The sequence below is a fragment of the Hibiscus syriacus genome, unplaced genomic scaffold, assembly GCF_006381635.1.
Source record: "Hibiscus syriacus cultivar Baekdansim isolate YM2019G1 unplaced genomic scaffold, ASM638163v2 tig00110893_pilon, whole genome shotgun sequence".
Taxonomy (NCBI): Eukaryota; Viridiplantae; Streptophyta; class Magnoliopsida; order Malvales; family Malvaceae; genus Hibiscus; species Hibiscus syriacus.
The window spans coordinates 651074-667930 of NW_024062901.1; positions in this window are offsets into that span (position 1 = coordinate 651074).

The window sequence follows — 16857 nt, forward strand, 5'->3', positions numbered from 1 at the left end:
TACTATCAACAAATAGAATTTTTATATAAATAATTTTTATTTAAATATTTAGAATTTCACTTGTTAAAAAACAAATATAGAACAAGGACAATTTGGTAAAATATACATTCCAGTAATATTTTATTCCTCCAACCAAACACTGTAATCTTACATTCCTGCCAAATCAACCAAACACAGTAATGTAACATTCCCAGTAATCCTATTCCCTGGTAATCTTTTATTCCCACTGGTAATCTTACATTCCGTGAACCAAACGCACCCTAAGGGTTACTCTGGTGAGGATTCTCTTGGATTCCTCTCTCTTTCTCCCATTTTATTTGTTTGGTTCGAACATGCCTTGAATAATAATGGAAAATCGTTGCTGAAATATGAAAATAGAATCTCTTTCGAATGGTTTTTTGCTGCTTTGCATTGCTTCTTCGTGTAAATTTTCGAGGGGCCTCTCCATTTGTTACAATTGTTTTGGGTTTTAGAATCCCTAAAATTTATAGATTTACAGAGATTAAAATCTAAAAAATTCTTTCTAACTTCATTCTGTTTTCTGTTTGTACGATGGTGGTGACGAGGACCCGTTCTGGAAGCTGCTGGAATGTTGGTGCAGCTGGCGTGGAGACCTTGTTGGCAGCTTGGACAATCTCCTGGATGTGGAGTAAGGAGCTGGCGGTTGGAACTGATGGCAGCCAGGGTTTCATATACCCTGGCTGTGACAAATCTGAAGTGTTGATCGAGAATGATCCAAGGGCTGAAGTTTGGGCGGCGGCAGCTTCAAATGATGAACACCCTTTGATATTAGGGATTTCAATTGATTGGGCTCGCGTAATAGGTTAATTGGTTGGTTAATATGGCATGGGGTGTAATTTGGGTTTAATTTATTTGTAACTGGGTTATTTGTTAATGAATTGGGAGTTGTAAATGTGTAGGGTTTTAATTGGGTAAATGATAATGTAAATGGGCTACTGTTTGGGTAAAATGTAATTGGTATAGGACTTTTAATTATGGTTGGATATCATAAATGTCATAATTTACATGAGTTGGGAATTGTAAATGTGTAGGGATTATGCTAGAAGATGTCATAAATGTCCATTTACATGAGTTCTACAAACTCCATCATGTATCTCTTCTAAGATCATATTTGCTTTTTTTTGTATATACTCATCTTAACAAGACTTGATCATGGCTTTTCTTATATAAGACTTCCTCATCAAGAACATATACGGTTGTCATCCTTTTGATTGTTCTTTTATCAGTTTCGATGGCTTCTCCTGGATAGCTTTGGTTTTTAATGTATTGCAGAATGTCGTGGTACCAAGGTTTAGTGTCTTTTATCTCTTCAGTTTGGTAACAATTAGCCATATACTCGTATGACTACATGTCAATTAGCATCATGTCAGACATCCCTTCAGCCTTGAATGTTGCTGCCAAGGTAACTAAGGTATCGACCATTTGATTTTCTTCTCTAGGCACGTAATGGAAAGTGGCTTCATCATACTCTTCGAGTATATCCAATATGAGCTTTTTGTATTCCACCAGCTTTACATCTTTTGTCTCCCACTTTCCTTGGAGTTGATAGATTATTAAGGCAGAATCTTCATATACCCGTAAGATCTTTATATTATGTCCAATAGCAGTTTGAATCCCTAAAACACAAGCTTCATACTCCGCCAGGTTGTTAGTGCAATCAAAGTTTAATTTACTAGTGAACAGATAATGATTTCCTTTGGGTGAGACCAGGATAACTCCAATGTCATGTCCTAACGCATTTGATGAACCATCGAAATGCATTTTCCAGGTGTCACATATGGAAGTGCTCGTTTCTTCTAAAGACATGGCCATCAATCTTCATCTGGGAACTCGAAGTCTAGTGGTTCATAGGTTTTAAAGGTTCTTCTTTCCAATAAGTCAGATATAACACTTTCCTTTATAGCCTTTTGGCTCACATATTCAATGTCAAATTCAGATAATAACATCTACCATCGGGCTAACCTTCCAGAAAGAGCAGACACACCCATCATGTACTTTAACGGATCTAACTTGGAAATCAACCAAGTGGTGTGGTACAACATTTATTGTCTGAGCCTTCGTGTAGCCCAGACTAAAGCGCTTCAAACTTTTTCAATGGGTGAATATCTAACATCGCAATTAGTGAACTTCTTGTTCAGGTAGTAAATGGCTCTCTCTTTTCTTCCGGACTCATCATGTTGGCCCAGGACACATCCCATTGAATTCTCAAAGATGGAAAAATACATGGATAATGGTTTACCCGGGATGAGAGACATTAAGACAGGAGTACGAGATAAATACTCTTTTATTTTCTCGAATATAGTCTAGCAATCTTCATCCCATGTTCCATAGTTGTTATTTCGAAGGAGGAGGAAAATTGGGTCGCACTTGTCGGTCAGCTGAGATATAAATCACACAATATAATTCAATCTACCCAGAAAACCTCGAACTTCTTTTTGTGTTCATGGGGGAGTTAAATTCTGTATGGCTTTGACTTTATCTGGATCAATCTCAATGTCTTTCCTGCTAACCACGAAGCCTAACAACTTTCCAAATATTACTCCGAAGGTACACTTGTTGGGATTTATTCTCAACTGGAACTTTCTCATCCTTTGGAAGAGTTTTCTCAGATTCTAGACATGTTCATTTTCAGTTTGTGCCTTGACAATCATGTCATCAACATCATTCTTTAATCCGAACGGCATCACCTTGTAGCTGAAAGTTCCCCATATTATGACGAATGTGGTTTTTCCATGTCATCTAGATGCATTTTAATTTGGTTATATCATGATAATCTATCCATGAACGAAAAGAAAGAATTTCATGTCGTGTTGTCCACCAGAGTATCTATGTGCAACAAAGGGTAGTTTTCTTTAGGACTTTCTTTGTTAAGGTCTCGATAGTCCACACTTTTTCATCATTCTTTGGTACTGACACTATGATAGCCACCCACTCCGGATACTTGGAAACTTGAAGAAAGCCAGCATCAAACTATTTTTTGACTTCTTCCTTTATTTTAAGGAGCATTTCAGGTCTAATCCTCCTGAGATTTTGTTGTATGGGTTTGCATTCTGGCCTGATGGGTAATTTGTGGACTATCATATTCATATCTAGCCCATACATGTCTTGATAGGACCATACAAACATGTCATTGTACTCTTGAAGTAAGTTTATTAGGCTTTGCCTTACTTCAGACAAAAATTTTGTGCCAATTTTAACTTCATTCTTTTCCTCTTCTGTGCCCAAATTCAAAACTTCGATTTTCTCTTCATGTCGCAATATTTGTTTGTCTTCTCTTTCCACCATCCTTAATAATTCAGAAGGTAAGTTGCACTCTTCTTCATTGTCACATTCATCAATTTCCCTAAGACAACTGAGCTGTTCAAAATCCACCTCTGGGTCAGAATCATCATTGTCTGCATCATTAATATCTGGGAAATTGAAAGGGAAAGGAGAAGATAAATGTATATATGCGAGAGGAAGGTATCCCACACGGAATGAAGAAAAATTAAATACGAAATAAAGGAAAGGAAGAAAGGAAGAAATGTTTGCCGGAAAAAAAAACTGCATCTTTTATTGAATGTGAATAAAAACAATTTATTAACCCTTACAAAAGATCACCTATTGCCCCAGGTATAGGTAATAGGGAAAGTTTGAGTATTACTATGAAAGAAATTTAAAAACCACATGTAGTTCTCCACCCGTCCAGTTGCTAAGCACGAACCCCGGCGGTAACGGATGGATTCTGGATATATTAACATCTTCAGTGTTATTCGTTGTTATGGCATTGATGCTTAAGTCTTTCAAAGCAACCTCCAAGTCTGGTAAGGTCATTTCAAACACATAGCCACCAGATCTAAATGTATCTTGAAGAGGAGGGAATATCATTGGTTCCCACTGAATTTCATCCCCAGTCAATCTTGCTAATCTTCTTTCTCGGCACTTCTGAATTTCCTTCATTTTCTGTTGGTGATTAGGCTGAAACCCAAGCCCAAATTGATCTAGCTTTGTGACAGGAAAATGGAGTCAATTCTTCCCTACAAAAGACTTCTAAATCCTTTTACTATCTCAGCACCTTTTCCCAGGGTTTGCTTTAGCTTCATCTTGGTGCATTATGAGAACCTAGGTCTAGAAATCTTTCCATCTTCAGCCATGAATGTGGCATTTACGAATTCTAAATAATTGAATGAACATTCTAAAGCCTCTTCATCCATCTCAATGTATGGGGCATCAGTGGTCACACTTGCCACTATATCTTCCTTAACGTTGATGATGATAAGGTTTCATCAATGACAAACTTCACTTTCTGGTGAAGTGTTGATGGCACTGTCCCAGCTTGGTATATCCATGGCCTCCCTAAAAGGAAATTGTAGGAAGGCATAATGTCAATCACCAAGAATTCGATGTTGTAAGTGGCAGATCCAATGGTTAGGGGTACTTAAATCTTGCTGATTATCTCCCTTTTTGTCCTGTCAAATGCTCAGACTATACTCTGGCATGTTTGCATATGGGAGGTATCCATTGGTAGTATGTTCAAAGTGATCAAAGGCATCACATTCAGAGTAAATCCATTGTCGATTAACACACTTGGCAGGGCACGTCCCTTGTAGTGAGTTGTAATGTGCAATGCTTTACCCCGGCCTCTTTCTCTAGATGATATCTCATCATCAGAAAATGAGAAAAAATTATTAGCCTTATTGTTTTTGACCATTCTGTCCAGCTTGTTGACTGGTATGTCTTGTGGTACAAATGTTTGATTTAAGACCTTCAATAGTGCATCTCTATATGCTTTCGAATTCAGTAGTAGTGCCAACATCGAGATACATGCTAGCAAACTGTGTAGTTACTCTACATTATTGTATTCACTATGTTTTAGGAATTTCAGAAACTCCACTACTTCATCCTCTTTAATAGGTTTATTTACCATTGGTTCGTCTCATTTGAATGGCTCAAATGGTCTCTGTGGTGGATGAACTTTCTGGGAATAACACTCCCCACTTCCAGCAGCATGTCCCACTTCATGAGCACATTCTTTCATAGTGCTCACTTGGCAATTGTATTTCCATGACACTTGTCGATTGTCTTTATAGGGAAAATGTATGGGTTCTACAATCACTACCTTTGTTGGTTCCTTCTCTATCGACTTCACCTTATGGGTGATTAAAAAAGGACGCCTCACGCCGTATCCTTGATCAGATACTTCTCCAGTTGCACATACGTCTGCTTCTAGAGTGTGCTTGTTTTCTTCATAACATTCCAGTTCTTTTCTATCCATCATCAGCTGGATCAAGGCTCTAAATTCTGGACATTTTTGAACATCATGTCCCTCTTCATTGTGATAGTAGCAATAATGGCTACTTGTATCCTCTGTTACACTGGATATGGTGCAAAAAATCCTACCTTTACCATTTGTCACCACACCCAAGCCAAAGGATACTTTACTTCGGAAATAATGGTTTTAAATTTCTTGTCTTTCTCTTCAGAGATTGTATTAATCCCAACATCTTGATGATTAAGCAAATGATTTTGTGCAATATTTGGTGCTTCTGAGTTGTTGAAATGGAACCAATTCCTATTGCACATTCTCTACACAATCCTCTTGAATGCGAGGAAGTTCTCAATAATGTGCCCTAGAACACCGCCATGATATTTGCAATGCTCATTCTCATCATGCCACCTGAGGTATGGGGGCTTCATAGGTTCCACCGGATACGGTGACACTACTTAAGTGTCAAAGAGTTGCTGATAAAGTTCTTTCTAAGTCATGGGAATAGGATCGAAATATTCTTTTTATTTCCTGGGTTCCCTTGAATCTTGTATAAGAGTACTTGACGGTACAACTGTAATTGATTTTGGGTTAGAGATTGTAACACCTTTGTTGGCATTGTAGGTGTTGATGTTGTTGATCTCTCAATCTCTCTTCTTCATATGAGGTTTATTGCTTAACTCCCTTCCTCATATGAAGGCTCCCTTCATATGAGGTTTATTTCTATCATCTTCCCGACCATAACCAAGTCAGAAAAATATCCAGATGTGATTGCAACCAGGTGCCCGAAGTAAGGAGTCTTCAGTGATTGCACAAAGATCTTTCTGGTTTTCTTCTCATCCAAATGTGGAAAAACGTGCACAGCTAAATCCTTCCATCTCTGTGCATATTGTCTTAAACTTTCGTTATCATTCTTCTCCATACTTTGCAACATAACTTGATCTGGTCTCATGTCATTTACATGTTTGTATTGTTCCAAGAATGACTTGGCTAGATCCTTTCAAGTCCTAATATGAGATTGGTTCAACTGGTTGTGCGACCAGATGACTGAACCTGACAGACTCTCCTGGAAGTAGTGAATCAGGAGTTGGTCATTTCATACGTATCTTGTCATCTTTCGACAAAACACGGTGATGTGAGCTGAAGGGAAAATGTTCCTATCGAACTTTTCGAAGTCTGGGACTTTAAATTTTGGAGGAAGAATCAAATCTGGGACTAGGCTTAACTCCAATGCATCAACTCCATAATAGTCATTGTCCTCTTTAACCATCTTCATCTGATCTTCCAACTGCTTGATTTTTTCCTCCATTTTCTTTGCCTTGTCATCTTCATCAAAATCCGGTATATGGTAGTCATCCAAATTATTCTGAGGATTGGATACATCATTTTGTACATTTACAGTGGATGAGTCTTGTGCTTTTGCAGCGGATGAGTCCCCTTGAAGTCCCGGTAGGATTCTTTGTGAGATCACCACCTTCAGGGTAGGTGTCACAGTTACTCCTTCAGATTTCCTTGCCCATGGAGTGCTTGCCTGATTAAAGCCAGATAACTTTGTGATGACTTGATCAACCAATGATTCTTGGCTTTTAATGATCGATTCCAGAGTGCTTTGATTATTCTGACTTATTTTTTCTTTAAGATCCCTTTTTAACCTCAACATATTCACTTCGAGTTGAGCAATCTTAGCTTCAATTTTCTTCTTCTTTGAACGGGTATTATGAGGATGAGCTGTGTCCAATGCTTGGGGTGGTATGTCCAGTATTTGTTTCTTTTTTTGATGAGACATTTTCTGTTAGTTAATGTGAATGTAAAGAAATGAAGGGAAAAATAACAAATGCAAAGTATGTAAAAATGCATGAAATTTTTGAGGCACTGATCCAAAAATACGTCTGTTATTATAAATAATTTTTATTAGGACAAAAGTGTTATTTCTTAAGAGACTAAAACATCTCAAAGGTACATTCTGACTAAGTCTTCTAGCCCCGAACTGCTTCTAACAGGTTGACGAGTTTTCTTCCTTCATCTGTCACCGGTTGAATACCTTGTCGGACTACTCTAGTTTCTCTCCCCAAACCATACAAGTGATGTGCTACTTTCTGTACTTGCTCTAAGAAATCTCGAATCACCATATCTCTGGCTTTCACCCTTTGTTGAGCTTGCTCCCAACGAAAACACCATTGAAATCCTCCTTCAAAGGGAACTATATGAAGCTCACTTACTTGTTCCTTAAATTGTCCGCAATGGCCTCCAGCTCAACTATGGTTTTGTCATCCTATTATTGTTGTCTTTGAAGAAACCTCTCCAGATCGGCTACCTTAGTCTTGAATAATTTATTCTGGTGTTGGCTATCTAACAAACGTATTTGGTACGGGATACCCATTTCTCCTGAACTTGCTCTGAACTTGCTCCTGATACCCATTTCTCAAACCTTTCCAGTATTCGAAAGATATTTTCAGACTGAAATTGTTCTGAACTTGCTCCTGATACCCATTTCTCAAATCTTCCAACTCAAAGCAGACTTTCTTCTATTCTTTTTCTAACTTGTCTTCCCGATCCTTCTAAGAATCGACATCTAACTTCCATTAGAATCTTTCAGTCTTGAGTTCCCTTAGCCTTTGTTTCAGTTCATCATTTTCAGCTTCAAATTATTTCTTTGTTATCTTCAATTCATAGGGAACTAGTTTAATCTGTTATTCCATGGTCCGATTATCTTTATGATCTGGTACGGGAATGATGTCATTCTTCCTTAACTTCCGCCATTCCAAATAATCTAGAGTAAGCATGTCTTTAGCAGCCATGACATCCATACGAAATATCTTCTTCTATGATTCAGCTACATCTTTGACCTTCTTCTTGTAGTTGTCCTCATGGTATGCGAATTTTGATCCAAATATTCCATGCGTAGTTGGGAAAAACTAGTGTGCCTCATACTACCGAAGTGCTAAAACTGGAAAATATCCGACTCCTTCCCATAATCCAAGTAACATTATGATTCTTGAGTTAATTTTTGACCAAGTCCTAACCGCATATTTTTCTAGTTTGCATGCTTTGAACAGAAAATAAAACAGTAAATAACTCAAGCATCCTAGGTTATGAAATAGAGTTTCGGGGTGTGCTCTAATTCCTTGCAGTCTACCGGTTAGGGGTGTTCAAAATTCGATTTTAACCAAATTAACCGACCGAATCGAATTAGTTATGTTAATTTGGTCGGCCACCGAATTAGTTCGGTCGGGGAATGGTTAAAGATTTTTTTTGGAATCTGGTTAACGGTTAATTCGGCCTGAAATCAGTTAATTAACCGAATTAACCTTTAAATATAATTATATTAAGAGACTTAGCCGGCCCAATCCATTTAAAACCCATTTAAAACTCAAATCAATATTAATTAATTAAAATAATCTCAAAACTAAATGAAAAATGTTTGAATCAAATTAATTAGATATTATTTATAATTAGATATTATTTAAATTAATTGTAAATTGTTTTTTTTTAAATTAAAAAATATTAAATTCTAAAATTCTAAAAAAATTCGGTTAATTCAAAAATTAACTGAATTAACTGAAATTTATTCGGTTCGGTTATTACTTTCAGAAAAAAGTTTGGTTCAGTTGACGGTTAAAGAAAAAAGTTCGGTTAATTTGGTTAAGGGTATTTAGGTTCGGTCGGCCGCCGATTTAACCGAATGAATACCCCTACTCCCAGTTTAAGTTCTAAAAAAAAGGTACCCGAGTTCTCCTTGTTGGTGCCCCTTGGGCTTGTCAGACCCTCAATCCTAAGCTCATTACAAGCTTATGTGGACCAAGTTAAACTCAAGAGGACATATTCCCTTATGTCTGTACGGAGAATAAATTCCCACGAAGACATAAGGTATATGAACCTCGAAGGTTACTTGCTAGGCTTGTACGAAGAATAAATTCTCACGAAGGAGTCGCTTTCACCTCTACTTACGAAAAGGTTTAGAGCTCGAGTATAGAGCCTGAGAGAAATTTTGAAAAGCTGAAACCAATGAAAAATATCAGTACAATTATTTATTTGAAAAAACATCAAAGATAAATAATAAGGATCGAACAGATAAATTAAAATTTAAACTAACAATTTTCGCTTAAGAAGACAACCGAAAATTAATTTTGGCCTGACTCACTTACCAATCCTCAGCAGAGTCGCCAAGATGTCGTAACCGTCCTTCGGGTGGGCCATGAATTAGGCTTCGACTTAAATAAAACATGCTAGAGCCGCCATCGATATTTATTATTTTTTTTAGAAAAATTTAGGTTGACCGAACACCTTAATTTACCACCTTATCTGATCTGCGATTTACTAAAAATATGTTAGATTCAGAAGTCGATTACAGTCAAAGAAGGATTAGCACTCTTGCACTACCCTTTTGGTACCAATTTAATTTTCCAGTTGTCTTAATTGCGAGCATTAAAAGTTAAATTGAAATTTAAAAGTTTGACCCGAACTACTTACCATTAAAGGATTTGAAATTGACCTAAAAATATAAATCAAATCAGTTTTAATTATTAAAGTAAAACAAAATTAAATTAAGAAAATATAGAGTAAAAGAAAACTCTAAATTAAAAGGGTTTAAATGCAACAAATTTAAAATTAAGGACTAAATTAACAACATTTGGATGATGCAAGAAGAAATAAAAAGTCAGGAGGGGTCAATTTGCGAAATATAATAAAATTGTACAATGATTAAATTGAATAAATTCAAAATTCATGGGAAATTTACAAAAGGTGACCAAAATGAATTACACATCAAAAAATCAAAGATTGTAGAAATAATTAAACTATTTTCTAATTACCCTTCGGGCCCCCTATAATTACCCCATAAATCCTAAAAAAATTCTTTTCAACCCTATTTCCTAAATATCACTCTTCTCTTATCTTCTAAACTTTCACAACCTAAGCCAACCGACCGAAGGGCCGACCACCATTCCTAGCCACGCTCCGTCACCTGGCCTGTAACACCCCCAACCCATATCCGGCCCAGATACGAGTCCGAGGTGTCACATTGAGTTTTCAAATCTTTTACTTTGACAAAAAAAATAAAATAATTAAATAAAGATTCAGTTCGACATTTTAAATAAACCAAATAATTGCTATTGTGTAAAACATATTGATTTACAAAAGTTATCAGAGCGTATCTAACACCAATCTTTTATCTTACATGCCAACTACATTAAAAAAATGCATATAATTCAAGATTTTTCTGATCCGAACTTAATGAAGGAGATGCTGACCTGATGAGCTCATCTTCGATCTCTTTTTCCTCTTCTCGAAACCTACGTGTGAAACATTCACACGCTAAGTCGATGACTTAGTGAGGCAATAACACTTAAATATAAAATCTCAACTCTAATTCCTAGTCTACACACTTCATAGAATTATAGCAATTTAATAATCTCATAACACCTACAACACATAATTACATATATATATATATATCATACCAAATCATATATTATTTGATGTACTAATTACACATAGACACACATATCATCATTTACATTCATAATCTTTTATATGTTATCATCGTTTCTCCCTTTTTATATTATCCTCTTATTCTTATCTTTAATACATATACATATCATATAACATCACATCATCAACAAACATATAACATCACATAGAATTTTCACATATTATATCTTTAATGGCCCATGTACACATGTGAGAACTATATATATGTGAGTCTATAGAGGTTGTGCACTAATGTTGTTACCATAGCTCATATAAATGCACCGAAGTGCCACGTAGAATTGCACTGAAGTGCCGCGTAGAATTGCACCGTAGTGCCATATAAGATGTCCCTAAGGACCATGTAGAAAATTCCTTAAGAACCACAAACATATGATAAAGACCAAATATGTGTCTCAAAATACCTCATACATGTTCCAAAGAATACATATATATCCCGAAGGACCGCGTAGACCCTCGACTCTTGGCATGCCAACTATACCTCTAGCTCTCAAGACATATAACATGGGCATTAATATTTATGTTTGTCACATATTCACACATTCACATCAAATAGGCATATAATCTCATAGCTTCTTGTCACGTAGATCATGTAATATTCTAGTAGAGTCTCATATCTTATTATCATATATATATCATATCACATATCTTGGTATTCACATAGACAAATAGTCCTATAGATCACTTTCTCATAGCTTATATTATACTTTCATGTAATTACACATTTTTTGTCACATGTCTTATATTTTATGATCATATACTCCTATAACTTATTATCACGTATCTTATAATCACATACCTTATTTCATTTCTCCCTTTAATTACATAAGTCAATTATATTAGTTCACATGGTTTATCACATACACATGCATTCACATAGATCATGTATAAAAATGCACTTAACATCTAGACATAGGTATATACTCATGTAAACATAAGCATTATAGCACTACATGCTTGTATTCGTGTACTCATGTAATCTAATATCAGAATTAGACTCGTCGCAAGTCTTAATTCCATAAATAACTTATACTTAATATCATGTACTCATTTTCATATAGTCTATTTATATATATATATCATAACTCCATGTTTTACATAATTACTTATCTCCCATCATTTATTTACTAATTTCATATATTTACCTAGTATAGTTTCACATAGCTTATCACATATACAAGTCTTCTAATAAATTATCATCAAAAGCTCCTATAATATCTCTCTATGACTTCATAGATTTTTACTATATATCTTATTTATTAAAAATTCATTTAAGCATATAAATCTTTCCCATATAATTTATCTTACATGTTTATATAGTCACTTCCTCTTGTTATCACATAAGTAATTGGTATTTTACATAGTTCGTGATCCTATAATTTATATCTCATATTTATATAACTAATCTAACATTTTCCTATAATACATAAATCATTGTCATATAACACATATCATATAAATTCATATCACATAACATGTAATACAACTAAGCATATTCACGTAATATCAAACATAATCATACTTCTAATCATATAATAATATATTCAATATATTATAAACAGACTTGTTGCAAGTACAATTTCCATATACAATACATATATTCTAATAATACGCACTCACCTGGCCTCACTAGTCAATACCGATCTATTATCTTTTCCTTGATCGATCTTACTTGCCAAGTTCCGGAACTTGTTTAGGCTCTGAATCTACATAGTAATTCATTGATACTTATCAGTATACTAATTAATATATTCTAAACTATCATTTCTTAGGCTAAAAGAAAAGCTATTTCCATCTTTTAATGAAGGTATGCATCGATGCACTACACCATGTATCGATGCATCCCTTGACGATGCACTATCTATGCATCGGTACATAAATCCAATTCGATGTTTCAATCTTAAGGGGGTGTATCGATGCACTCCTTATGCATCGATGCACTAATTGCATTCGGTGTTTCCATTTTTAATGGGTGCATCGATGCACTTCCTGTGCATCGATACACACTGAACAATTTCTGGAAATTTACCTTGATGCATCGGTACATGTTGAATGTGTACCGATGCACACTGGTCCAGAATTCCAATTTATGCACGAAAATCACTCAACTTAGCTCAATAGTGCCATAATTCAACCCATTTCATATCCTTAACTTACATACTCTTACTTAAACCACTTAATACCCATTTATCACATATTAAACCTCAAAATCCTATCCACCTCTGGGATTCAAAATTAAACTCAATTTTTCAATATGTTCTAAGTCCATTTCTAACACCTCATATCTCTTGATTAAGTTGAGGACAAGTCAAATCTCACTTCCAATGCTTATTATGAACTCTATTCCAAGATTTCATTTTTCTACTTCCTTTCTTAAATTCTTCATATACTCCTCATTTTGTGGTTTTAAGATAACCTAAACTTTCCTTAAGCTTAGTTATCATCTAATGATTATAACTCAATCTTAAATTCAGTTAAATATCAACCAATAAGAAATCTTACCTTTGCTCTTGGCTTCCACACGTGAAGAAGAAATGAGAAAAAGAGAACTCTGGAAACTAGAACCTTGTCTCTCTTCATTTCCACGTGTTATATCCTATGTAAAGGAGGAAAAAATCTTTCTTGTGGAATTACTATTATACCTTTCAACATTTCCATAATTATCATCTAATCCAATAAGGAATTATTCCTATTTAAGTCATTAAACTTTTAACTTGTTTCGAAATCAAGCACATAGTTTTCAAAATTTACAATTTAGTCACTTACCCTAATTTCATGATGTTACAAATCTCCCCTCCTTTAAAGAAAATTCGTCCTTGAATTTTCACTGCATACCTTTATAATATCATGCCTTCTAATATTTTCATGTTGCTTCCATTTCTTAATCTTTCCTGTTACCGCTAGCAAACTTATTATTTCCTCATACTCAATTCTTCATATACATCCATATCTTTATAAGTCCATATAATATAATTCATTATATAGACAGTAACCCCAATCCTTATTCCTCAATATTATGGATCAATTGATCTTTTTCATCATTCTCTATGTGTTTTGCACATAAATAAAGCTTTTGCTCATTTCTTAATCCTTGTCTGTATTACTATACACACAATCTTTTCATATAACCCTCAGGTATTTGTTCAAAGAATCATCATTCATTCTCGTTCTTCTAATAATTGAAAATTGTATCATTTTAATATCAAACTTATAACTTATATCTCAATATACCTCTTGTCATACTTTATCTTTTAAACTCCATCTTTGACTTTTCTTATCCCTTATTCCTTCATTCCTTCAAAATTAAAATCTTCTTATGCACATATCATATCTTTTCTTTAATTTTCACATATTCTTTTCTTATCATTTATACTCATCTCTGATTACTGATCTTCATCGCATCTTCATAACTTTGATATTCCACTTTACTTATACAGAATCTCATTCTTTACCATCACTTGTACTTGTATTTCCTTTCTCAAAGCCCCCTTTTTAAACATACAAATACTTATTTCCTTGCCTACATTATATCTATATGATCAAAACCATATCCAAATCCACATCATACTTGATTAACTTAAATTTATCTTTTCTTCAAATCTTATAACTTTATTATCCATACTATTACAATTAATCAGTAACAATTTTCTAATTTAGGGCATAAGCCCTAATCAGACTACTCATATTCATCTTCTCAGTTGAAATCCAACCAGTACAATTTACTCACTTATCCAACCCACACTCTTATTCATATACATTATTATTCTCTTATCTCTTCTATTACCTTACATTTTTGTGATCAAAATACATAATCATGTCTCAATTCACACCATACTTAGTTAATTTACCCTGACATCATCTTTTGATCCTTTAACTTTAATATACTTATCATCACATAATTATGTTAGTCAGCACCAATTATTCCAATCTAAAGCATAAACCTTCATCGAACCATTCATACACATTCCTTTCAGTCGGAATTATCTCAGCAATAGTTTACTTAACTTATCAAATCCACATTTACTCTCATACACCATGTAATTTCCGTTGTTCCAACTCAACATTCTAACTTTCTTTATCTTATAAACTGATCACTGATGTACCTATTCTTAAACTCTTCTTATCAATCCTTAGCTTTACTCAAACATACAAATCCTCGCCTTCTTCACTATGTCACATTATTATGATCAAAATATACAATTGTATCCCGATCCACCTCATCTTTGGTTGTCTTATCCTGACAACATATCAAAATATTAAATTTCTATACATTTTCCATCACATAATCTAGTTAGTAAACGCTAACTCTTTCCATCTAAAATGCAAACCCTTATTCTATCCATATTCTTGCTTATACACGGTACTATTCCTTTATTTCAAATTCATAAACTCTAGTTGTATATATATCTCATATGATTGTCACTGATGCACTTATTCTCGAACTCTCTACAAATTCTAACCACATCATTAGATCTTTTAACTTTCTTATGGTGACACTTGTTCACCATATTCTATCGTATCCATGAAATAATAAGAATACTTCACATCACTTTTCCGATTCAAACCTGTGAAAACCTTCTATCACTATTCTAATATGATTTCAACTTTATGAAATCAATCTTTGATCTTACGAGGCACTTCCTGATATGTTCGCTCTTCATCCTGCCTGGCCAGGGCAAGTGAATTGCTATCACCATCAGGTTTACCTCCCATTTTCCTTCAAAACTCTCATGATCTGATTTCTACTATATTAAACTAATCTTATTCTATTAACAAGACAGCATACTCCTTACACTATCATATCAGAAATTTTCACTCTGTGTTGGCATGTACATATTTTAAAACTCTTTTTACCTTCGGTTTCAGCCTAGAATCGGTCAAACCTTAGCTCTGATACCATTAAATGTAACACCCCCAACCCATATTCGACCCGGATACAAGTCCAATGTGTCACATTGACTTTTCAAATCCTTTACTTTGACAAAAAAATAAAATAATTAAATAAAGATCCAGTTCGACATTTTAAATAAACTTAATAATTGCTATTGTGTAAAACATATTTGATTTACAAAACTTATCAGAGCGTATCTGACACCAATCTTTTATCTTATATGCCAACTACATTTAAAAAATGCATATAATTCAAGATTTTTCTGATCTGAACTTCGGAAATGAGATGTTGACCTGATGAGCTCATCTTCGATCTCTTTTTACTCTTCTCAAAACCTACGTGTGAAACATTAACACGTTAAGTCGATGACTTAGTGAGGCAATAAAACTTAAATATAAAATCTCAACTCTAATTCCTACTCTACACACTTCATAGAATTATAGTAATTTAATAATCTCATAATACCTACAAAACATAATTACATACATATATATATATATATATAACATACCAAATCATATATTCTTTGATGTACTAATTACACATAGACACACATATCATCATTTACATTCATAATCTTTTATATGTTATCATTATTTCTCCCTTTTTATATTATCCTCTTATTCTTATCTTTAATACATATACATATCATATAACATCATCACAAACATATAACATCACATAGAATTTTCACATATTATATCTTTAATGGCCCATGTACACATGTGAGAACTATATATATGTAAGTCTATAGAGGTTATGCACTAATGTTGTTACCACAACTCATATAACTGCACCGAAGTGCCACGTAGAATTACAATGAAGTGCCGCGTAGAATTGCACCGTAGTGCCATATAAGATGTCCCTAAGGACCACGTAGAAAATTCCTTAAGAATCATATACATATGTTAAGGACCAAATATGTGTCTCAAAAGACCTCATACATGTTCCAAAGAATACATATATGTCCCGAAGGACCGCGTAGACCCTCGACTCTTGGCATGCCAACTATACCTCTAGCTCTCAAGAGACATAACATGGGCATTAATATTTATGTTTGTCACATATTCACACATTCACATCAAATAGGCATATAATCTCATAGCTTCTTGTCACGTAGATCGTGTAATATTCTAGTAGAGTCTCATATCTTATTATCATATATATCATATCACATATCTTGGTATTCACATAGACAAATAGTCCTATAGAC